This window comes from Lactuca saligna, chromosome 3 (assembly GCF_052625555.1).
Source record: "Lactuca saligna cultivar CGN05327 chromosome 3, ASM5262555v1, whole genome shotgun sequence".
Taxonomy (NCBI): Eukaryota; Viridiplantae; Streptophyta; class Magnoliopsida; order Asterales; family Asteraceae; genus Lactuca; species Lactuca saligna.
In genome coordinates, this window is record NC_136419.1 from 186946907 (window position 1) to 186972833 (window position 25927).

Here is a 25927-nt window from a genome sequence, read left to right on the forward strand (position 1 = left end):
TTCTTTGTTGATCATTGAAGATCCTTTATGCTTCCTTTTCTCTCCAACTTCAGCTCTCTCCAGACCCTTTTCTTTTATTTGGGTCTCAACATTTTTGGCTACCCAGATGACGGCTTTCATAGTGGTTGCTTGCTTGACTATCGGACCAAAGTCCGCTGGTAATCCATTGGCAAACTTGTTGACCTTGGAAAGTTTACTTGGGATTAGGTATAGAATAAGCTTCATCTTCTCCATAAAGCTTGTAGCGTATTCAGTGACGCTCAATTTTCCCTTCTTTAGATTCTGGAACTCATTGTTGATGTTCAGAAGATCTTGCTCAGAGCAGTATTGCATTTTCAGTTGCACCACGAACTCTTCCCAAGACATCTTGCTAGTTTCCCCCTTGGGCATTGAACCAGCCAGTAACTTCACCAGCTCAGTACTCCAGATTTTAACAGAGGAATTGCAAGAGCGGTATTCTGTCTGTTGCTACACTCGCAACTTTCAAACATTGTCTCCATCTCGGAGATCCAGTCCATGACTTGCACCGGTATCAGGCTCCCAGAAAGACACAGTGGTTGGGATGCCATGAAAACCTTATACTTGCATCAACGTCTGTCATTTCCTCCATCCTAGTTGTTTCGGCAAACTATTGGTGGTTGGATTAACCAACGGTCCCATTGTAGTTCCCTCCTTCGGAATTCCCTCCATTTACTTCGGGCTCTTCCACTTGAATCGACAGTTCTTCACGATTTTGTCAAAGCAACCGCCTAGTCTACTTCATTTGACGATCCAACATCGCCTGCATCATTGCTTGTACACCAGCCATCGTCATTGGCTCATGTGCTGCAGCTACAACATTTATTTGCTCAATCACTGGTGGTTGATTCGTGTTCTCATTTGTGTTTCCAACTCCGCTTCTAGTTCTTGCCATTCTTGATCTATACACCGAATATGGTGACTTTAGATCCTCATTCACGATAGATACATATATCATCCTTATCACTCCGAAACGTTTACATGCTAGTTCTAATATCGTAGACATACACTTACAATCCTAAACACATAAGGTTTCCCCAATCCGGTTGGCAACAAACCATAGATCCGAACAAATAATATCATATATGGCAACATATAACATTTAGCACATAAAAGAATTTTAGGCAACTCTCCTAAAATAAACTAGTGCTCGTGTCTAAAATATAACAGACACACATCTCACAATCTTCGCTTAGCATTCTAAGTTTAAGTCTAGAAATTTCCTACAAAATTCCTAGTTCGCTTAAACTAATGCTCTGATAGCAACTGTGACATCCCCAATTTCATGGCCAGAAAAGACCGATTTGTTTATGCTTTTTTTTAATCAGAGTAGTTCTATAAGGAAAATTGTTGCGCAATTTGTTCCCAAAACAAAATATGATAAGAATTTATCAAAACGTTTCTCAAAGAGAATGTATTTTCATTATATAACTAAATCTCGGGATGTCATGTTCCGACACAGACACATATGTATAAACAGAACTTACATTTATTTACACTAATAAATTACGTCTTCTTTAATCTCTCAGTGAAATATGTCCTCAACCCACAATAATACATTTAGTATTAAATCATCAAATAATCAACCCAATTACCCATCCCCATTATCTTCTTTATTTCTTAAGGTTTTACCCTAAGGACCAACTATCCTTCATTCATTCATTCCTAAAGAATTGGCACGAAGTCCATTGCTGTCAAAAATTTATCCATCAGATACTAAATCCATAGCTATCTGGTGCTAACTCCATAGTCACCAAGGTTTACTCAATAGGCATGAAGTCACATCGTCACCAAGGTTTATCAAATAGGCACGAAATCTCATCGTCACCAAAGCTTACTCAATAGGCACGAAGTCTCATCGTCTCCAAGGCTTTACTCAATAGGCACGAAGTTGCATCGTCACAAAAGCTTACTCAATAGGCACGCAGTCGCATCGTCACCATGGCTTTACTCAATATGCACGAAGTCACATCATCACCAACTATTCCATCTACCCATGTTCCACCCAACATTTTTGTAGATATAAATACAAACACAGTTTAAATCATTTAACACCTGTATACAAACATCAACTCCAAGCCCATCTCAAATAGACAAATAATATATAACACATAGCACGTATTTCATAGCTAATACTATATATTTATATGTTAGGAGAAAGTAACTATACACTCACCTGATTAGAAGTTGATCGAACAACACTATGGCTTGTTAAAGTAGTATTCTTCGGTAGATCTGGAAGATCTTCACAAAAACCAGGCTTCTCGTGGGCAAAGCTTCGGCTTGGAAATTTCACTTCTCGAGATCTTCGGGACTTTGGGACTTGCTTTAGGGCTCGGGAATGATATTGGGGCTACTGGATATTTCTTGCATGCAAATCAAGGCAAAACAGGAGAGAGAGAGAGAGAGAGAAGAGAAAATGAGCAAAGGAATCGGCTGCCCTCACATTCTATTTATACGGTGCTGAATCTGGTATTATTTTGGGCGTACGCGACATCATTGCATGCGTATGTACTCGAGTGACGTCATTGCATGCGTAGCTGAGGCAGTTCCGGTTACGCTGGGCGTACTCGATTAAGCAAACTTCAAACTTGCGTAACTTTCGCATACAATCTCCGTTTTTGACATTCTTTATATCTACGCGTAGGTGAGACTAAGCTATACAACTTTCATTTAGACTCTGTCGGCTAATTTTGAATTTATTTTTTTATTATATATTTTTAGTAGGCTGGGACAAGAAAACTCCTTTATAAATTCATAACTTCTTCATCTGACGTCCGTTTTCGTCTGTCTTTGTACCATTGGACTACTATCGACGAGATCTTCAATTCTCGTTTAGATTGTTTCAACCAAAAATCACTTGATCTCGAATTCGAGTTTCAGGCTGCATACTTCTAATCTAAAACTTAGAAAAATCATAACTTCTTCATACGAAGTCAGATTTGGGCATTCTTTTTATGCACGCTCTTGGTTTAATGAAATCTACGACTTTTTTTTCAGATCACTAGGGCTAAATACCGTTCTAATGTAATTTAACTATTTACGTCACACTGTGTCGTGCTGGTTCTATAGCAAAACTTCGACAAGTCATAACTTCTTCGTTATAACTCGGATTTTGGCGTTCTTTATACGCACGGAAACCTTATGACATATACTACAACTTAGTTAAGATTACTCATTCTAAATAATATTCTATCAAAAAGTCATTTTTGACGCTTATCATCTCTAAATTGAGTAGCCCTAATCTACGGGCGTTACAGTGTGGCCCTTCCTATCGCAATTCCTGCAGTGTAACTCTCGGCAGGCTACATAGTGATGAAAACCACACTTGTTGCATTTTGGGCGAATCCCAACATAGTGTCTTATTGGTATTGGGGTGGTAGGTATTGTGGCAGCATGAACAACAACAATATGTTGTTTCTTTGAGGGCTCTTGAGTTAGTTGTCCCTTTTTCTTACTCCCCGACTTTTGCTTATGGTCGCCGCCTTTTGTTGGCTCAAGAATGGAGGCCATTACACCTTGGCAGACTCCATGGTCCGCAAGTGTCTGTGCCAAACGTTTGACACTGTCAAAAGTAAGTAGGTTGGCAACTATTACATTCCCTTGGATCGGGGGAGTTAGTTTCCAGATGTATATCTCCACTTTCTTACTTTCCGAAGTCACCATTCTGGGACACATAATAGTTAGCCACCGCAAGGGTCGCTGACTTGACATGGCCATTTCACCATGTAAGGGCCCTGTCAGAGAAGGTGCAGGCTGCAAACTTCACTTTGCTCCCCTCTAGGCATGCACATATTTCGAAAATTGACTTCTTTTTCTCAAACCATTGCATTAAATAGATGACTCCTCTGCTTCCATTAAAGGATTTGGGTTTACAGTTCATGAAGCCTTAAGTAGGTCGAAGGCACCAAGGCCGACACACTTTATTGTATGAGTATAATGTATGTTGTTGTCTAATTTTGACTAATGAGATTGTATGATTTATATATAGAGATAATATGGGCCCGGGGTCATTATGGACTCAGGATTGATGCAGACTCGAGGGTTGATTTGGACCCGACACAGCTAATTGTTGTTATTTTGGGTTGATACGGACCCATGGGTTAATACAGACCTGACAGAGTCACATGTTGTTATATTATATGTATGTTGTATGTAGTATTTTAGGAAGCTCATTAAGCTTTTGCTTATAGTTATGTTTGTGGTTTCAGGTACTTCCAGTACAAAATGGAAGGGCCCGACATGATCATAGTGAATCCACCCATGTTCCGCATTTTATTTATGATTTGGATTTGTACTATGATGATTACACTCTTTTGGCATATGATGTTTAGGGTTTGTTATGGATACTTAATGGTTTTTGATTAAATTAAAAATGAACTTTTTATCTATGTTTTTGGGACATTACAACAATTTTTTAATTGAATCATGGTTGGTAGTCTATTAAAACTCCAAGAGTTAAACCTTTCTCAACTTACTTCTATACTTTAAAAATTATAGGAGTATTTAAACCATATTAGCAATATATACATTTATTTATCACTAGAAATATTAACTGTATTTGGCATATTATATTTTTCTGCAAACGATTGTATTTTTGTGTTTGATATTTTCTTTTGTATTATGAAAAATTAAATGTGTGATTTAATTTGATATTAGTAGATTTAGAAATAACATATGTTTTATAAATATATGATATACAAATGTGTGACATCTTCATTTATGATTGAGACTTTAAAGACATGCATTTGTGTATCATATATACCTTTTAATCACGCATTATGTGTGTCATTAAGGGCCTATTTTCTAATAGTTAGACTTGGTTGATGAAACACATAACTGTAAGCCAACAGGATGTAAGTGAGTCTTTAACAAACAGTCAAATTAATAAATGTCTAATTTGGTTAAGGTGTATGGAGATTCCTACAAAAAGGTGCGATGCACACACTTATAAAGCCCAATTGGTTGCAAAATGTTGCACTCAAACTCAAGGAATTGACTTCGACGAAAACTTTTGACAAGTAGTTATGATCGTCTATGAGGATGCTAGTAGTCATACCAACATTTCATGATTATAACATTTAACAAATGGAGGATTTTGTACATCAAAATATCTAAATAAGGTGTGTAAGCTTATGAAGTCTATTTATAGACTTACGCAAACATCTCCAATCTGAAATCTCTTTTTTAGTGAGAAAATCACAGATTTTGGTTTCATTAAGCGAGAAGATGAAGCTAGTGAATATGTCAGGAGTAGTGGGATCGTTGTAGTATTCATCGAATTGATGAAACTTGCAATATCTTATAAAAAGACAAAATCAAACACCTTAATAAATAAAACCAACAAAAAAATTACCAAAATGGAACATCAAATAGTTCTATAAATTAATGAACCTTTTACTATGCGTAAAATCTGTCATTGATGTGGGATTAGCCTAATTAATAGAGGTTTTGTCTCTTAGATTGAATATTCTGAGTTTTAATATTGGCATATGAAAATTCTACTAACTTATGAATACTAACTTCTAAGCACTAGCCTTCGTTCAAAAAAATATCTCGTAATTATTTAAAATTTTACTGAAGTTTATATATATATATATATATATATATATATATATATATATATATATATATATATATATATATATATATATATATATATATATATGTAACACTGTAAGTTTTCAAACAAAAATTTCATTTTAAAAATCAGTTAATTCTCATAAACACATTTCACCAAAACCCAAGTGTCAAATCATCAAAACACAACTCCATAATTGTTTGATTAAAAATTCTAGATCCTCGGAACATAACTCTTTCTCTCATGCGTGCAATCGAGCCGGTGCCTTCCAGATATCCTGAAAAGTACTTGAAACACATATCACGTAACACGGTAAGCATGAAACTTAGTGAGTTTCCCAAAATACCACACATATGTCGTTATCCTCTCATAGCTATGCTCAAAATAACACCCTCCGGTTAATGTGTCTCAGTAGGACCCTCCGATCCCACAACTCGGGTGGACCCTCCGGTCCTAACTCAGTAAGCTCAGAATAATACACAACATAAATCACAAAGACATAATGAAGGATATCACAATACTCAAGATAAGCACATAAGACCCTCTAGTCACACAAAGGTTACCCATCTAGGTTAGTATAATGAGAAGACTCTCCTCGTAAGCAAGCAAGCAAATTATCTCATACACAAATCTCCGAAATAGCCTCCGCCTAACACATAGGATAATTATCTCTAATTAATACTCTATTCACAAATCTAATAAGCCAAACGTCATTCTTTCTCTGTCTAACTATTGGAATGGTTAAAAGAACATTTTACCCCTCCATGGTCCCTATAATCCCTGTCTTGACCGAACTCTAAATTCAATATAAGTCAACACTCGAGTCAATGGTCCATGTTGACCCGACTCACCGAGTGCATCTATGTGACTCGTCGAGTACCCTCGTTTCCTCTGAACATCACGAAAACCCAAATTAACTCATCGAGTTGTATCATCAACTCACTGAGTTACCGTCATCCAGACTCATTAGGGGAAAACCTTAGCCGACTCGTCGAGTCAACTCATTAACTCAACAAGTCCATTTAGTATGTATTCTCATTCAGACGTTTTAAGGCAGATCCACTACTCCAAACTCTTGATCTAGTCTCCTAAGGCTCGAATGTCACGTAAAGATTCGATCTTTTCGTTCATGCATGAAATATTTTCTCCATAATGCCAATACAACCTCCAACAAGGGTTTAGTAGTCATAGGCTTGCCTCTAACTCCATAAAGCTTGGGTCTTTTGGCTCCCAAGACCTCTTACAATCTAGATCTGAGGTTTCAACCTCAAGATCTACTCAAGGGACTCAACAACACAAAAATGATGGGGAAAAACCCTAGAATTCCCGAAACTAAGATCTCACAAGAAAAAAGATCATGATAGCATATTTTTACCTCAAACAAAAGCTATCCACTGAGAACCTCTAGATCCAAACGTTCCTCCTTGCTTCAAGCCTTGATGCTTTCTTCTTCTTCTCTCAAAGTGCACCAAAATGCTCTAGGTGGCCTCTCCTTCTGACAGAACAAGCTAAAACTCGATTAGGGTTCTTCACATTACTCAAGGGTAATGAGGGAGGCAAAAATGAGGGCTTAAGGTCCTTTAAATAGGACACAAACCCGAAAAATTCGGATTTCCTCGCACAGCCCCTACTTGTCGAGTCGGGGTCCTTCGACACATCGAGTAGGCTCTAAAAGTCCCGAGTCCAATTAGTCTCTACTCTGCGAGTTGGTGCTCCTTAACTCGTCGAGTGACCCTATTCTCATGAATAAAATACATTAAATAAGACATCGACGAGTCTAAATGTTACAATTCTCCCCCATTAGAATCAGAATTTTCCCTTGAGGTCGGCCTCCGGAAACAACTCGGGGTATTGCACTCGTATCGCGGACTCCGGCTCCCAAGTCCACTCAGATCCTTTGCGGTGCTCCCACCGCACCTTAACTAAACGCACCACCTTGTTCCTCAGGGTCTTTTCTTTTCTATCCAAAATCACAACTAGCCTCTCAATATAGTTCGGGCGGTTATCAACCTGAATATCCTCCAATGGCACCACTACCGTCTCATGTCATACAACAATCTCTTTCCCAGAAAACCCAACCCTTACAGGAACTTCCTATCCCGCAACAGGACGGATCCATCTACCATTGCGGTTGCAGATCTGAATCTTCAAAACCTAGAAAATCTAGTAGTCTGACTCCGTGAACGACCGCCCATACAAGATATCATCATGTCATTCACTCATCGAATGACCGATCTCAAAATCATAACTCCAGTTGTAATTATGTTGATGCGACTGATGAAATCAGATCATTGACCATAAACAACTTCCGAACACTCATACTTAACATATCAGTCGATTGAGATTGTACTCCAAAGGAACGAAAGGGTCATATATCATTAGAGACCCGTCAACTCCACTACTATCAGAACCCATCTAAACAAAATGAACCCTAATACTCTGTTCTCAACACAAGAAAATGATCGTTCCCGCTCAGAAGTATCCTCGGACCTCTATGAACATAAGCCCCAACTCCCTCTTACATATCCCCTCCAATAATGAGCACTAGGTCGGTTACCGACCTAGTAGTCGAACCTCCAAAGGTTGCTCATTGTATTCCTAATAAAACGACTTTACATGCTTCCTTCTCAAAATGACTATCTCGGCCCATCGTGACACACAAGTCACGAAGTTCGCTTTACCTTAAGCGAATAATACAACCCAATTTGAAGTCGCCTCACCTCCAACCTCTGTCATCTACTACTCCTTAGTTCCATGTGTCTCGCGGTCCTTCCCGTACCAACGAAATGACCCACTCAGGTCTAAGAGATCAGATTGAAATCAATACCCCTCAAAATGAATCCCATCTATGAATCCGGAGTCTCATCATGTCTACTCAATACATAAATTGATCCAAACTCAAACTCGGGAGTCTGATTCAACAACAGAATTGGAACCACTCATTTCCAATCTGATACTCAACCCATGACCCGACATTCACGAATTCATGCACTCACCATCTCTTCAATTCCTTCCGATTACGATAACCCTACTCAACTTGGGATATAACGATTCTCGACCGTCACGGAGACCCTAGTCTCACCCCTGGTTCGGCTACCCGGTTCCCGAAGACTCAATTGGTAAGGCTACCCAAGCCTAAGAACTCCTCCGCATCATTCTCTAACTAGTGAATACTACAGCTCTCCGTAGTTACAATATTCTCTCTTATTGCCTACTGAGTGCTACGGTTAACCCATAGTCTTAAGATACTCCTTCATTGACTCATAAATGTTATGGCTCCCTATAGACTTATGACACCCTCTCACTGACTTGTGAATGCTACGAATCCCTGCAATATCACAACACTCTCTCGCTAACTAGTGGATACTACAGCTTCTTGCAGTATTATGACGCTCTCGCTGACTAGTGAGTACTACGACTCTCCGCAGTATCACGACACTCTCTCACTAACTAGTGAGTACTACAGCTCCCTGCATTATCACGACACTCTCTTACTAACCAATGAATAATACAGCTCCCCGAAGTATCACGACAATCTCACACTGACTAATGAGTACTACGGGTCCCTACAGTCTCAATACACTCTCCCGCTGACTAGTGACTCCCCGTAGTGTTGGGTCAAATTATGGTTTATACTTTACTTTTTATGGGCAATTATATTTTTCTGTAATATTTATGGAGTTTACGGTCATGTTTACGGTTGAGTTTATGGCCGTAAACCCATTTACGGCCCATGTCCACCAAGCCCATGTTCCCCTTGTATAAATATAGGTGTTAGGGTGTGAGGAACTGATTGATGAACCCTAGAGAGTTTACGGCCAAAGAGATAGAAGCTTTTATGTGTGTGTGAATCTTTTGTATCTGGATCTTCATTCATATTAATACATACAAAGATTCATATTATTCTTCTTCTTCTCTTCTATTTTATCTGACATCATCCGTTTGATCGGGATTCCGCACCATCAAACGGATCTAACTGATACACGGGCGAATTAGGGACTTACAATTGGTATCAGAGCCAAGTTGTGTGTGTGAGGAACTGATTGATGAACCCTAGAGAGTTTACGACCAGAGAGACAGAAGCTTTTATGTGTGTGTGAATCTTTTGTATCCGGATCTTCATTCATATTAATACATACAAAGATTCATATTATTCTTCTTCTTCTTCTCTTCTATTTTATCTGACATCATCCGTTTGATCGGGATTCCGCACCATCGAACGGATCTGACTGATACACGGGCGAATTAGGGACTTACAATTGGTATCAGAGCCAAGTTGTATCAGTCAAAAGGTTTTATTGTTTCATTTGGAATCTGAATAATTGGTGTTTACGGTCATAGCTTACGGCCGTAAACACTGAGTTCTTGGGCCGTAAACTCTATTTTGGAGCTTTATTTGATCTTATTTTTGAAATATTTTTGCGTTTTTTGATAGATCTCGCAAAATTAGGGGGGTTTGTTCTTTGTGTTTTTCATAAAAAGGGTTTTTTGATCGAGTTTTGGAGCTTCAAAGTCGAAAATTTTGTGTTTTTTGTCGGAGTTTGCGGCCGGCGGCTAGGGTTTCAGTGTTTTTGGCCGGAATTAGTTCACGGCCGGAGCTTGGCTCGGCAGCATCAGTAGGCGCGGCTCAATAAAAAAAAAAAAAAAAAGAGGACGCGGCTTGGGAGGCGCTAGGGATCGAAACAGAAACCTCCAACTCCCAAAGACAGCGGTTTACCATCTCGGCTAGCCAACCTTTTGTGACTTAACTCCGATACTTTAAACTTAACCATTCGCAGTCGCACCAATCTTTTGCCTCTTTGTAATTTTCAGCCCAAATTTGATTTTCCTTTAATTTTAAATTCGTTTTTCATCCAAAATTAAAATAATAATAATAATAATAATAATAATAATAATAATAATAATAAATTAAATTAAATTAAAATTAATAAATAAAATTATATTTTAATTTTTGACTTTTATTTTTTTTAAACTTAAATTTTGACTTTGACTTCCAAGTTTGACCTTTGACTTTAAACTTTGACTTTTTCGTTTAACTTTTAAAATTTCAAATTTAACTTTTCGGTTTGACTTTTAAGCTTGACTTTTGAGTTTAATTTTTATTTGACTTTTAAGGTTGACTTTTAAAAAAAAAAAAAAAAAAAAAGGGCATTTGAAATTTGTCGTTTAATTTTTATCTTAGCTTCTAGTTGTGCTTTTTAATCAATTTTAAGGTCTACGAGGGAATTTGAAATCATGAAAGAGAGTCGTCAGGAGACGTTAAGACAAAATTTCAACTTTTTCGATTTTATCCCTGGAGAAACGCTCGAAACTCAGTTGCAGCGATTTACTACACTCACTACTGAGATGAATATAGCCGGGATCTTCTTGACTAAGTCCGAGATAAACAAAAAGTTGCTAAATTCACTTCCGAAATCGTGGGATATGCATGTAGCTGTCATCAAGAAGACAAAAGATCTCAATCGTCTTAGTATTGCTGAAGTAATTGAAGAGCTTGACGCTTTAAAGAGTTTTGTAAACCTTCCGGGCAATGAAGTGTCATATTCTCATTCATGTGAAGTTTCATGTTCTCATTCATGTGAAGTTTCATGTTCTCAATCATGTGAAGATACGATTAAATTTCTTCGGGATCAAATTGATTTATTTAAAAAAGAAGTTGAGGACCTGAGATATGAAGGATATCAACTTAGGAAAGGACAGAAACCCCTGAAGGCTGAGTTAGAAGAAAAAACCAAGGACTTTAGGAAACTTCAGGAAGAGTATAGCAACAAGTGTGAAAATTATGATTATGTTAAGGGACAACTTGCTGCTATAACTGAAGAACTTGACGCTTTAAAAATCAAGTGTGGAAAAACTGATTTTAGTTTCAAAAATTATACTGCGTCAAGTCAGACAGTCGAGTCCTTATATGAAACCCAATTAAAATTCAAAGAAAATCAAAAAAAAGGTCTAGGATATGATAGTGTTCCTCCTCCTTATAATCATAACTACACATCAATCCCTATGACACAGGACGAAACTGGCAGGGAGGCACATCTTCAATATGGAAAACGAGCTGGATTTGTGTCAGGAGGAGTTATTCATGTTGAAAATACTGATGTTTTTGTTACATGTGCAGGTAAAGTAGCAGAAGATGAGAACAAGGAGAGTTCTTCTGAACAAACAAACGACCCATTGAACTCTAAATCTGTTGCTTCTAATCAACATGTTGTTGGTAAATACAGGCCACCATTTCAAGCTAAAAAGAGTGCCTGTTGCAAGTGTGCATGTGGGAACAGCAAGAGACAAGGCAAGGATATGCCACTAGGGGCAGGAAGAGACAACTCCCCAGTGAAGAAAAGGATATGTTTTCACTGTGGAACACCTGGACACATTGCCAGAAATTGTCCTAATCGCGCGTATGTTCCCTACTACGCACAAGGATGGAAAAACGCGCCAAGTGGGAGATACTTCAAAAGAAACCCTTCCAGGTCACGTTTAGACAATGATGACTGGAATGCGCAGAAGGCCAAAAATTCAACTCCCAAGGCCAAGCATCCGAATCCCAAGGGCAAGAAGGAAATGTCAGCCAATAAGCCCAACTCAAGAGATGATCCAGTAAAACAAAGACCGGTTAGGTAAAAGTCATTTCAACGGCCGACATCAAGATCAAAAGCAAGCATTGAGCCACCCATCAGATCGAAAAAGAAATGGGTTAAACCCAACTACAAATGGGTTCCGAAGGCTCAATCTCTCAAATCAACTAACGATTCTAATATTTCTATGTCTTCTGTTTGTGATAAACAGGACATGTCATGGGAGAGAGTAACGTGCAAGGATGACAAAGGTCAACCCAGTTTCAAAATGGACTGGGTTCCAAAGACCAATTGATCCCGCTCTGTGTCGGAGCAGCTATCGAGGCATATCATCAGACTTCGGTTTGTTGGTAGTAGCTGTTCCTGGCACATAATAGGGGACATCTCTCAACTGTACAACACTCAAAACATAGTTTGGGAGTATGTGTCCTTTGCGGGAAGGGAAGCAAAAAAGTGATCATTCATGGGGTTACTACTTAATGACGTAAAGAATTTTTGGATCTGTTCTGAGATTACGCGTGTTGTTCTCAGACCTTCTGAATGCTGATTTAATCGGTGACTTACGGTTTGCATTTTCTTCTCTATACTCTTGAGTTTTTCTTAACCTGATTCGCTTTAAAGAATAATTTTTGTTTTAGGATAGTTTAAATTTGCGCATTTACTTTCGTTTCTCTCCTATGCACAAATTTAGAGGGAGAAATTAAAACAAAACAAAAATTAGAAAATTTTAAAAATCAAAAACATTAGAAAATCAGAAAATTAAAAAAATTGTTGGTTATGAAAGGTGGTGCTTGAGGGAGATGTTTTGGTAAATGAAATTAACAAGTGATAACGGGCAACCTGAATCGGCGTAACGTACCTACATTGAATCTTCTACGCTCTGTACTTGATGTGCTGGTAGGCACGAAAGATTTTAAATGGACTTGACTAGGAAAGTTGAACTTAATGAATTTAAGGACTGGACAAACTTTAACCTAGTTAGATCCGTTTAACCTAATGTCACGACGCTCGAATAGGTTGAGCAGGGAGATATGCATGAGAATCTACCTGTCACATTAATTTAACCCATACTTGGAACCGTGGCTTAACTTTTCCTCGATGTGCGGATTCTGTCCGTAATTCCGGTTGGATGGGGCGACTGGTAAATTCCGATAAATTAGGTCTGTAGAATATCATTTTCTTTCTTTCCGTCTGTTAGTCATATGTTGCACCCTTTGCGTGATTGGAAGAGATCTGACCTGGATTGAAACATATGCAACTCTATTTCTCTGCAAGTTATATATAAATGTGTGAAATACTTCCTATCTGTTAGCCATATGCTGTCTCCTTTGCGCGACTTCTAATCCGACCTAGTACACAGCATATGCAACTTTCTACTTCTCAACCCTCTAAAGCAATAAGTTAGTGAATTCTGAATCTATCTTCTCTCTGAAAGGTTGTCTGCTCACCCGGTGTAAGGAGTACTCTGGAAGTTTTTGAAGGTTGGAGCATGTTAGGAAGCGGGAAACACATTCTGATACACTTAAAATTGAACATTTACATATTGTCTGTAGATCTCGCTGCTTAATTTAGGTGGACAACAATATCCCCGGTCGTCGTCAGATGAATGGTCCTTAAGATATAGTATCTAAGGAATTAGGTTCAGATATAATTTTTAGGAACTTAAGTTCACCTTGTCTTGTATCAAATAGTATGTCCTAAATCAGTCACAATTTTTCGTGTTTAAGTGGACAACAATACCGACGATCGACAAGACAAAGACGTGAAGATAGAAGGTACCGACAAGTGGACAAAGGCTGTCTAAAAAACTTTGATCCCAAATCACTCTTAAAGTTTGATATCATTTTATTTTTGTTAAATTGTCATAGTTTCTTCTAATTTAAATATTAGGGGAGAATTAAAAATTAAAAAAAAATCATCATCAGAAAAATTTAAAAATCCAAAAATAGTGTTATTTCTGTTTTATTTCTTGTTAAAAAAAATCCATAAGTATTTATTTCTATTTTAATTTGTGTGCTAAGTTTTCTTTTAGTTTTGTTTTTGTCTTGAATAGTGATTTCAGGTATAGATAAGACTCATGGAGTTTGTGTTGAAGATTTCTGAGCCAAAGGCTTCGTCCGTGAGCATCGAAGAATTCTCATTCGAAGGAGCAAGAAATGAAGATTATTCTTTCAAATTCAATCTTTCAACCCCAGAAGCAAGGTGAAGCTGAAATTGAAGATTATGTGACAGATTGCATTGAAGTCTCCTCAATCAGTCTGCTGCTATCTATGAACCTACTGAAGTGATCCAGAAGATTTGTTCTCTCTGATGTTTTCTCTGAAGATTCTCAAGCTGAAAGCACTATCTTTCAAGAATCAGTACGTCAAGCCTCCCCACCTAACGTGCGTTCAATGCCAAACTCTGAAGAAATGCCCAACCGCTCAAGATGAAGTCATTCATTGAAGATTCATCAAGTTCATCCTGAAGTCGTGAAGAATTTGAAGATTAATGCTGAAGCCAAGCTCTCATTGAAGATTGACAAGAAGAGCCAGCTACCTTTTAGGGGGAGCTTGTTGGGTCATTAAGAAAAGAAAGCTATAAACCAACGGGGAGATTGTTGGGTCAAATTATGGTTTATACTTTACTTTTCTGGGCAATTATATTTTTCTATAATATTTATGGAGTTTACGGTCATGTTTACGGTTGAGTTTACGGCTGTAAACACCTTACGGCCATAAACCCATTTAAGGCCCATGTCCACCAAACCCATGTTTCCCTTGTATAAATATAGGTGTTAGGGTGTGAGGAACTGATTGATGAACCCTAGAGAGTTTACGGCCAGAGAGACAGAAGCTTTTATGTGTGTGTGAATCTTTTGTATCCGGATCTTCATTCATATTAATACATACAAAGATTCATATTACTCTTCTTCTTCTTCTCTTCTATTTTATCTGACATCATCCGTTTGATCGGGATTCCGCACCATCAAACGGATCTGACTGATACACGGGCGAATTAAGGACTTACACGTAGTATCACGATACTCTCTCGCTAACTAGTGAATACTAAGGCTCTTCGCAGTATCACGACACTCTCTCGCTGACTAGCGAGTACTACGACTCCCCGTAGTATCACAACACTCTCTCTCTCTCTCTCTCTCTCTCTCTCTAACCAATGAATACTATCGCTCCCCGCAGTATCATGACACTCTCATACCCTGCGGCCAACATAGACAGGTGCACACACCTCCCCAGATTATGCACCACCACTCTTGATGTAAATTCTCATCGATAAGGCACTTTTCTTAGCACATTCACACCCTTGGACAATCCCCGTCTGGCGACAATTAACTGATGACCTCTTACTCGAAAATATAGTCACCAGATGTTCCACTTGCCATCTGACAAACCCATATCTCTTAATGATCCAACAATCTAGGGCATCATACTCGGATACCCTGATACAACATTTTAGAATCTCATGATGTCTTTCCTCACCCATTGATCTTCCACTCACGACATCACACTCGGATACTGTGATACGCCATCTCAGAATCTCACAACATCTTGATACCACCACTGATCTCCCTCTCGCACAACTCGTAACCTCAAAATACTCCAAACTACGATTTGAAACACGGAGGAGTCGCCAATGACTAAGAACATGTAGACTAAAATCTGAAACCCATCCTCTACTGCTCAAAACTCATGCGAAAATACTCATACCGACTCTGAAGTTGATTGCCAAATCAACTATTTTCCTTCTCGGAGTGCCTATAAAAATCCATGCATCAAACTACAAATTTTCTACAGTCAAAATTAGACCTCACGAGCCAACAACCTCGAACTAAATCACTACAACTCGAAGAATTTATAACAACAATAAGGTCCCTCACCAACAATTACACGCTGCAGACACACTCATCCTTTCATGAACACGTATAACATGTATCATCTCGCTCTGCACCTTCCCTCGTCCACCAATAACCAAAATCTCATGTTTCCATAATGTAGATCTCCATAACCTCTAACCGCACCTGAACAGACCGCTGATCTTTCTCAATATAATACCCAGTTCTCCCCCACTCAGGGTTCGAACCATCACCAATTAGCATACCAATAGTCTACTCCATAGACTATTTCACTAGGTACATCACACTTGACTCTTGGAACGTACACCGTAACGCTCGATATTCTTCCCGATAGACACAACAACTCCAAATATCCTGAACCTCAGATGAAATTCTCAGAATCCTCCCCATATGACTATCTCTAGTTATCTCGAAATTTCATACCGACAGATCGCCGGATATCCTAACTATCCCGAATTAGTCACGACTCACGATCTGGAAATAATGCACTATAACACACCTCATCTTCGATCTCTTAACCAACATTCCATCGCATGGATTATCATAGAAACAGGAGACCTCACTCTCACAGTCGATACACAATGCAACAATGAGCGCCGCCATCCCTGTATACGCCTCTTGATCACCTGGAACTGTTGCTAAAAGGTATGCCTTACGCAACTAAGACATCTCGTTGTCATCATCCATCTCGGTTCTCACGGATGACTCTCTCACGGAATAAGAAATACCTCGCTACGAACATACCACAATTATTCTAGTGAAAATATCTTAATTATGTGCTACCCCTCGGGGTTACCTCCAAACTCTTGAATCGGAAACTCGTTATCTCGTTCGCTTCACACGAGAAGCAGAATAATGTAATTCTCATTACTGGATGTGGCATCTCAACCATCGGGTCCATCACTCAACTTAGTCTGCGATCCTCCTCAGCGTATCACCTCCACTTTTCCTCAAGTCTTGTGTCTACAACTGGTAGCCTACCAGTCAACTCCTTGGGATCTAAACATAGTCTCCTCACAAGGTACACTTTATCGAAGCTCAACCGACATGGCCCTATTGCCCCACAGTTTACCATATCTATTCTTAGTCTGAACACCCCATCGTCGGATAACTGGTAAAAATGGCAACACACTCTGCTACAAATCATGGTACTCGAACCATGTTATATAGAACCCGCTATATAGAACCTCTGGAATCCTCCCCCTTTCAAGTGTAGGTCCTCTACTTTCAGTAGTATGCACCTGTACTACCTGCTACATTTGCCCATACTTTCCACACAGATCGTGCCAGACTTCCTAAGTAGCTGCTCAACCTTCTCGATCACCAATTCGATCACACTTGATCTCTCTCTAGCAAATACTCTCCTCTATCAGCGTACTCATCTAACTAAGGTATCCCCTAGGCTCTTCCTAGGTTCTCACACTTCTCTTCCATCAGCTACTGAAGAACTCCTCATGACGCCATCCATCTACCTCCTAAATATCGTCATATTCACTTAGTAGCTATCTCCCATCATCCAGAGTCCCACAAAGCACAAAGCAAGCAACATTCGGGCATTGAATAACCTCCACCAACTGATAAGATCACTCTAGCATACAACCCCTCTCACTCTATCCACAACTCAAAAGGTATCACTGAACTCGGGCAACCCTACCCCTTGTGGGTTATTTAACTACTCTCTTAGTAGACCCCTCATAAGCTCATCTAAGTATTTCTCCTAGATTATCTCTCGACTCAGAACTCTCTCTCTAAGTGATTCCTGCAAGATACTCTTACTCAACACATACTCAAGGCTCATAACAGATGGCAACGACTCCTAGGCTAAGGCATCACAAATCAGGCAACTCTAGGCCTAAATATGAAGTAATTAGCCTATCATCTAGCATTCATCACTAATATCTCATAAATATCTCCCAACACAAATAAGTAAGAGTATTTTGGGAAATCACCGTTCGGGCTCTGGCTGATTGTACACACTGCTCCAACTCATTTTCTCTTAAAACTCTTTCTTATTTTTAGAAAAAGTTAATTATTTTGAATTTTTTCTCAAATCCTCAGTTTGAGTCCAGATACACCGGAAGATATATCTGAATCCCTCAAACCAAGGCTCTGATACCAACTTGTAGCACCATAAATTTTCAAAAAAAAAAATCATTTTAAAATTACTTAATTCTCATAAACACATTTCACCAAAACCCAAGTGTCCAATCATCAAAACACAACTCCATAATTGTTTGATTAAAAATCTAGGATCCTCGAAACATAACTCTTTCTTTCGTGTATACAATCGAGCCGGTGCCTTCCAGATATCCTGAAAAGTACCTGAAACACATATCACATAACACGGTAAGCACGAAACTTAGTGAGTTCCCAAAAATACCACACATATCTCATTAGCCTCTCATGGCTATGCTCAAGATAAGACCCTCCGGTCAATGTATCTTAGTGGGACCCTCCGGTCCCACAACTCGGGTGGACCCTCCGGTCCTAACTCAGTAAGCTCAGAATAATAAACAACATAAATCACAAATACATAATGCAAGATATCACAATACTCAATATAAACACATAAGACCCTCCAGTCACACAAAGGTTACCACTCTAGGTAAGTATAGTGAGAAGCTTCACCTCGTAAGCAAGGAAGCAAATAATCTCATACACAAATCTCCGAATTAGCCTTCGCCTAACATATAGGATAATTATCTCTAGTTAATACTCTATTCACAACTCTAATAAACCAAAGGTTATTCTCTCTCTCTCTCTCTCTCTAACTCTTGGAATAGTTAAAAGACCATTTTACCCCTCCATGGTCCCCATAATCCCTATCTTGATGAAACCCTAAAGTAAATAGAAGTCAACACTCGAGTCAACAGTCCATGTTGACCCGACTCGCCGAGTGCATCTATGTGACTCGTCGAGTCCCCTCATTTCCTCTGAACATCGCGAAAACCCAACTTAACTCCTCGAGTTGTCTCATCAACTTTCCGAGTTACCCTTGTCTAGACTCATCGGGGGAAAACCCTAGCTGACTCGTCGTGTCAGCTCATTGACTCAATGATTCCATTCAGTCTGTATTCTTATTCATATGTTTTAAGGCAGATCCACTACTCCAAACTCTAGATCTAGTCTCTTAAAGCTCGAATGTCACGTAAAGCTTCGATCTTTACATTCATGTATGACATATTTGCTCCATAATGCCAATACAAGCTCCAACAATAGATCTTCGGTCTTTAGGCTCCCAAGACCTCCTACAATCCAGATATGAGGATTCAACCTCAAGATCTACTCAAGGCACTCAACAACACAAGAAGGATGAGGAAGATCCCTAGAACTCCCCAAACTTAGATCTCACAAGAAAAATGATGAAGATAGCATCTTTTTACCTCAAACAGAAGCTATCCACTGAGAACCTCTAGATCCAAACGTTTCTCCTTGCTTCAAGCCTTGATGCTTTCCTCTTCTTCTCTCAAAGTGCACCAAAATGCTCTAGATGACCTCTCCTTCTCACACAACAAGCTAAAACTTGATTAGGGTTCTTCATAGTACTCAGGGTGATAAGGGAGGCGGAAAAGAGGGCTTAAGGTCGTCCTTTAAATAGGACACAAACCCAGAAAATTAGGGTTTCCTTGCACAACCCCTACTCGTCGAGTTGGAGACCACTGTCTCGTTGAGTCGCCATATTCTCATGAATAAAATACATTAAATAAGACACATGGGTGTCGGAATGTTACAGTATATATATATATATATATATATATATATATATATATATATATGTGTGTGTGTGTGTGTGTGTGTGTGTGTGTGTATGTAAGTTTATTTTTTTCACTTGTAGTTAGAAAGAGATAACAAAAGCTTTTGAATTAGTGTTTCGTTATTTAAAAAAATAAACGTGCAGGTATTAGAACATGCTAATATATCCAAAAAAAATTTAGCTGCAATATGAACTACAATTTTCATTGTATGTTCAAAACCAAATTCTTACAACTTTATGAAATTTGTTACAATTTTATGTTACAAAAAATAATACTGGAAAACAAGCAAATAAACAATACAACATGGTATCCTTGGTTACAGGGCCGGTCCTGACGGTGGGCAACCTGGGCTATCGCCCAGGGCCCACGACTCTTAGGGTCCCAAAATTTCTGATATATATATATATATATATATATATATATATATATATATATATATATATATATATATATATATATATATATATATATATATAGGATATAGATCCGGTAAGAAATTTTTTTTGGTAGGAAGGTAAGAAGTTTTTTTTCTACATATTTTTTGGACGAACAAAATAAATGAATCACTAGATGATTCATTTCTAAGATGATTCACAAAAAAAAATTCTCAAAAAAACATCTTTATGATTCATTTTTAAGTAAATTAAGAAAAAAATTCATTTTTATGATAATTTTAGTGAATAACAACAAAATCATTGTATAAATGAATCATAAAGATGTTTTTTTGAGAATTTTTTCTTGTGAATCATCTTAGAAATTAATCATCTAGTGATTCATTGATTTTGTTTGTCAAAAAAATATGTAGAAAAAAAACTTCTTACCTTCCTACCAAAAATTTCCTTCTTATTTGATCTTGACTCTATATATATATATATATATATATATATATATATATATATATATATATACATATATATATATATATATATATATATATATATATATATATATATATAATAAATTGATGTATATGTCTTCTAAGGGCCCAATTACCAAATTAACCGAAATTTAGGCCAATGAAATAACCTCTTTTATTCAGACTTTGGAACTCGTTTTGAAGTAACGTTAAGCAAATACTGCCGTTTAAGGTGTCTTTCAGGAATCTACATCCTGTGGGAACCAATTAATCAAATCGACACGTCGTGAATCCTATTCGTTGCCTCGTGAATCCTAATCAAAATAATGATTCATAATCAATTATGTCGCACGATTTCTTCCCTTCTCGTAGACTCTTACCAGCCTTCAGATTATAATCAGTTATGTCAAGCGAATGCAAATTTGCAAAGCACCCGACGAATGACATAAAAACCATAAGGTTGGCCATATATTTTTTTTTTTTTGTTTTTCCTTTGATTCTTTTGTTTTTCAATTAGTATTAGTTTCTGATTTGATTTATTATTCATGTTTCTTATATTTTATTATTATTTATTTAATTGTTTTATTTTGTATGTGTATCTGTGTCTCGGATTGTTGGAAACTGGACTGTCAATTATTTCTAGCTTTTACCTTGGTTTCATTTTATTTTACTCAACAATGTAACTTTTTTGTAGATATTTGATTCAAAACTCAAAAATTTAAATCCAATTTTAATTTTTCTGATGTTTTAATGTTGTTTCTGATTTTATTTTGTATTCACGTTCCAAGTCCTGGTATCTAATCAAATGCTGAAAGGTTATATATTTTTTTCCTGGTTTTGGATGTTCTCAGATTTCTCTAGACTTGACTTTATATATTCTACCTACATTTTAGATTTTTTACTTAAGAACGTAATATTTTTTGTTGATATATGATTCAGAATTCAAAACTTTAAGTTCAGTTCTAATTTTCAGATGTTTGATTGTTTGTTTCTGATTTTAATTTGCAGTTGCACCTTAATTTAAATTGAATACGATATTAAGCTTCTATAACTTTGAGATATAAATCATATACCAAAAATCAGATCTAATATTTTCCTATAAATAGATAGTGTTTAAGTATTTACAATCTACAATGTTTTCCAAAAAACATTTATCTGGAAGCCAGAAAAGGAAGAAACGAAATTTTTTTGATGCCTTCGATCAAACTTATGAAGGATCTATGCATAATTTTTTCAAACCATTGAGTTTGTCTAGTTCGATCAAACTTATGAAGGATCTATGCATAATTTTTTCAAACCATTGAGTTTGTCTAGTTTGAATGAAGGAAAACTAATTTGAATTAAAATAATATTAATTTCTCTTTTAGGTAATATTATGGTCATATTTATGTTGTAAGCTTGTAACGATGTGTTTATTTTTAAATTAAATTAAATTATTATTCTAGAGGTTCATTTTTTTCTTTTCGCTCTGACCCGCAAGACGTTTGGACCGGCCTGCTTGGTTACCATTTTTTGAATCTTTTTTAGGATTCATAAAGCAAACATGTATATCCAACAAAAGTAAATCAATTTCTTGAATATTCGTAGTTGTGTAATAGTTCCAAATCAGACAGTAACAGTTCGGTTAGATGTAGTTTGCTCCACATCGTCATCTTGCTCATTCTCACCAGACAATTCTTCGAGCGATTTGCCATTTGGTTCAGGGACTAAAAACGTGAACAACATCCCTAAGAAGTTGATTACACCAAGAACGATGAGCGAGTTCTTGATTCCAATACCTGGAGGGTAACCAGCGTCGGTCTTCTTAGGGTCAGAGCTCTGAGAAGCGTACAGAAATCCATAAGCACCAACTATCGCGCCTGCTTTGCCTGCGGCTGCAGAGATACCGTGGCAAGTGGATCTGAGCCTAGCCGGAAAGATTTCGGCAGGAACGACAAATGTGGTGGCATTAGGACCAAAGTTAGCAAAGAAAAACGTCAAAGAGTAGATGATGATGAAGCCGATACGATTGTCATGTAAGGTCCAATGGTGGTAAGGAATGGCGAGAGCGAACATGAAAACCGTCATAAAGAAAAATCCCATGAGTTGGATTGCGAAACGACCGATGATATCGATAAATGCAACTGTGAACCAGTATCCGGGAACAGTACTGCAAAGTGCGATAAGAGTTTGAGCTCTGGCCACCCTGAAAACCTCTCCAATGGCGTTCATTGTTGCTGCTGGAGGGATCCATCCGATGGCAGTGAAGACGTCTTTTTGGAAGAGATTTTGTGAGTAGAAAGCGATGTCAAGTAAGAACCAGGTACTCGTGGTTCCGAGCAAGTGGAGTCCATGGCGACGGAGGAATTGTTTGGAAAACAATCCGAATGAGTTTCCTTTATCCTGTGTAATTGTCTCTACCTTCTGTACTTCGGCTTCAATGTCAACTTGCAAAACTCGAGCCATATCTGATGCGGCTTGTTTAGCGTTTTTTGCAACCAGAGCGGTGTAACGTGCAGTTTCGGGCATCTTCATACGCCAGTAATAAGTCATCGCTGCCGGAATTGCACCAAACATGAGTATGATACGCCAGACGTAGTCGGCTTGTACCGGAGTTGACAATAAAGCGTTGGTCGCGTACGAAGGAGCACTAAATGCATGGTCAAAAGCAGCCGACACGATTAATGCCACAATCCCACTAGCCAAAATCCCAAACCCTTGCATGGCGAAAACCGCAGCGATAAAGGCACCACGTGTCTTCTTGTTAGCGTATTCGGACATAATCGTTGCAGAGAGAGGATAATCACCACCGATACCAAACCCAAGCCAGAATCTAAAGAAACAAAGGCCAGCCATGACAGATCTGCGTTCCCTCCCAAACGAGAGCCCCGAAGCTAGGGAGCATATAACCATGACAGCCAAAGTCATACCGTAGACTTTTTTTCGGCCCATTTTATCACCAAGCCACCCGAAGAAGAGTTGACCAGCTAAGGTTCCGACAAGAGCAACAGCAGTGACCGAAGAGTTGACACCAGGGGGTAGAGTTCCGGGCTTCAGTGCACCCTCCCTGTGGTAGTAGATACGACCAAGCAATTTGGTGACGAGGGAAATTGCGAAGAGATCGTATGCGTCGGTGAAGAAACCCATTCCAGCGATCACAATTGCCGTGAAATGGTATAACTGGGTCTTCGCAGTATCAAGTGCATTGAGCACTTGCAGTTGCTCACGAGGCATGGCTACTCTTTTCTTCCGAAACTACACCTACACTCAAGTATATAGAAAGTGAATGTTAATTTAGAAAATGATCAAAATATATATTATATCGGATAATATAAATTACTGTAACAACTATATTTTATAAATAGTCTTTCTAATAGAAATATCTAAGGAGAATTTAATATTTCCATTATTGACGTCGAAGAATCATATAAAATTTCAAAAAAATGAAGAAATTCTTATTAAACTATTAAATGAGAGATTAAAAGTAGTTGCCGTTGTCATGGATAGTGACCTAATTGATTGGCCAACGGCTTTTGGTACTCTTTTGGTTCTTAACAAAAAGTCATGCATGCATTTACAAAAACACACAAGTGAGTGAAGTCTTTTTTTTTATAGCATAATGAGATCTTACTCTGAATTTTCCGGGTGATCAGTAAGTATACGGAAGATAAAAAGCTTCATATTGGACGATTTTACTTTGTACTATATAATAAGAAAATAAAAAGCAACAAGATTTAAAATATAAAGAAAATAGAATAACTTTTGGTCAAATGTTTAGAGGGAAAGAGCATATTGATTTATATATATATATATATCTATATATACCTTGTCAGGAGGGTTGCTTGCTCTGCAAATGTGTTTTAGTGAGAGAATGAATTTGAAGGAAGAAAAGGAGATGAGAAGAGCATGTCTTGAACTCATGGGATATTTAAAGACAAACGACACAGAATCATGAGTGGAAGCATATAAGCATATTCTCTCAAATAGTAGCTTAGGTCAACGTTTGCACATTGCTTATCTAATGATCTAATCACCTATCCGGTCAACGCCTCCAGCTTGCTACATTTCTCCGGTAAGATATTAGGGTATACATGACTTTTTCCCGATCGAATAAACATGATTTAATAAGATATGGCTATATTCAATGCGTACATTTTTTTGTTTAGGGTTTTTAGGTTTTAATTTTTCATTCTTGGCTCCATATTTTTTTTAAACGATTCTTGCTTAATTTGGTCCATTGCAGGTAATTAAAACCGGAATGAAATGGTTCTAGTTTTAGTTGGCCTCTAATATAGTAATATGTCAAAGAATTTGCCAAAAATAATGTTCTCTTTTATTTGATATTTCAAACCGGAATCAAATGTTATCTTTTATTTTAAAGTAAATTACACGAATAGTCCCTATGGTTTTGGATAATTTTCACACTTGGTCTCTAACTTATTTTTTTAACTCGGAAGGTCGCTACTGTTAGTTTTTGTTACATACTTGGTCCCTACAGTTTGTTTCTGTTACATGCTTGGTCTCTATCTTACCTAAAAAGATTATTATTTAAATAGGGGAAAATGATGAGGTAGGTAAAATAAGATGAGGGGGTGGGGGTGGGGTTTGTTTATTTAAAGAAATTAGAAAATCAAGGGCAAAATAGTCTTTTTAGGTAAGAAAGGGACCAAGCGTGTAGCAAAAACAAACAGTATGAACCTTCTAAGTTAAAAAATTAAGTTAGGAGCCAAACATGCAAATTACCCTAAACCATAGGGACCATTGGTGTAATTTACTCTTTATTTTATTGGTTCTAGTTTTAGTTAGTTGCTACTGGTTTGGTTTTCTTTGTTATCAAGTGAATTAAGAATTTGAAATGCTATATTTGGGGGTAGAGAAATTAGATGCTATTTTGCTAAATTGAATCTCCTCGTGGATTTCTTGTTTGTTTTATATATACTAGGTGTAAAATTGATTTATTACATGGATTGATTAAAAAAATATTAAAATCAAAATAATAAGTATTTTTTAAAATAAAATTTTAAAATAAATAATGAAAAAACATATTAATTGCAATTTATTATAATATTTATTACATTTGATATTTTATATATATATATATATATATATATATAACTATAAAATTATGTGGTTTTTTAATTTTAAAATTAAAAAAAAAACATAAATTAACATGTGCATATTATTTATTTAAAAATATCACAAAATAATAAGTATCAAAAAACATTAGAGATTAACATATAGTAAAAAAAATCTTTATTTATTAGAGATGATGTTTTCAATTTAACTATCACCCCTCTCTTGCTAATTAAA

At 37.4% G+C, this 25927-nt stretch overlaps 1 pseudogene across 1 annotated transcript; it reads right to left on the reverse strand.

Moving 5' to 3' along the window:
- Positions 1-22186: 22186 nt before the first annotated feature.
- Positions 22187-24513, reverse strand: LOC145037624 (low affinity inorganic phosphate transporter 1 pseudogene; annotated as a pseudogene). Its single transcript, XR_013678926.1, has 2 exons — positions 24443-24513; positions 22187-23878 (listed from the first exon to the last, which is right to left on the reverse strand). The product of XR_013678926.1 is annotated as a low affinity inorganic phosphate transporter 1 pseudogene (transcript).
- Positions 24514-25927: the final 1414 nt, after the last annotated feature.